The sequence below is a fragment of the Microtus ochrogaster genome, chromosome 8 (assembly GCF_000317375.1).
Source record: "Microtus ochrogaster isolate Prairie Vole_2 chromosome 8, MicOch1.0, whole genome shotgun sequence".
NCBI classification, from domain to species: Eukaryota; Metazoa; Chordata; class Mammalia; order Rodentia; family Cricetidae; genus Microtus; species Microtus ochrogaster.
The window spans coordinates 16,019,953-16,020,521 of NC_022015.1; positions in this window are offsets into that span (position 1 = coordinate 16,019,953).

Below are 569 nucleotides of genomic sequence, written 5' to 3' on the forward strand. Positions count from 1 at the left end.
GTTTTTCCATATAAAGTTGAATACCATTCTTTCGAGGTCTGTGAAGAATTTTGCTGAAAATTTGATGGGCATTGCACTGAATCTGTAGATTTCTTTCGGTAAGATTGCCATTTTTGCTATGATAATTCTACCTACCCAAGAGCATGGGAGATCTTTCCATTTTTTGGTGTTTTCTTCAATTTCTTCCGTCAACAATTTAAAGTTCTCATCATACAGGCCTTCCACTTGTTTCGTTAGAGTTACTCTGAGATATTTTATGCTATTTGTGGCTATTATGAAGGGTAATGTTTCCCTGATTTCTTTCTCACCTCATTTAGCATTTGTATATAGGAGGGCTATTGATTTTTTTTAGTTAATTTTTTTATCCTGATACATTACTGAAGGTGTTTATGAGTTGTAGAAGTTACTTGATAGAATTTTTGGGGTCGCTTATGTAAATTATCATATCATAGCAAATAGTGAGAGTTTGACTTTTTTTCCAGTTGTATCCCCTTGATCTCCTTTTGTTGTCTTATTGCTCTAGCAGTAAGAGAGAGTGGACAACCTTGTCTTGTTCCTGATTTCAGTGG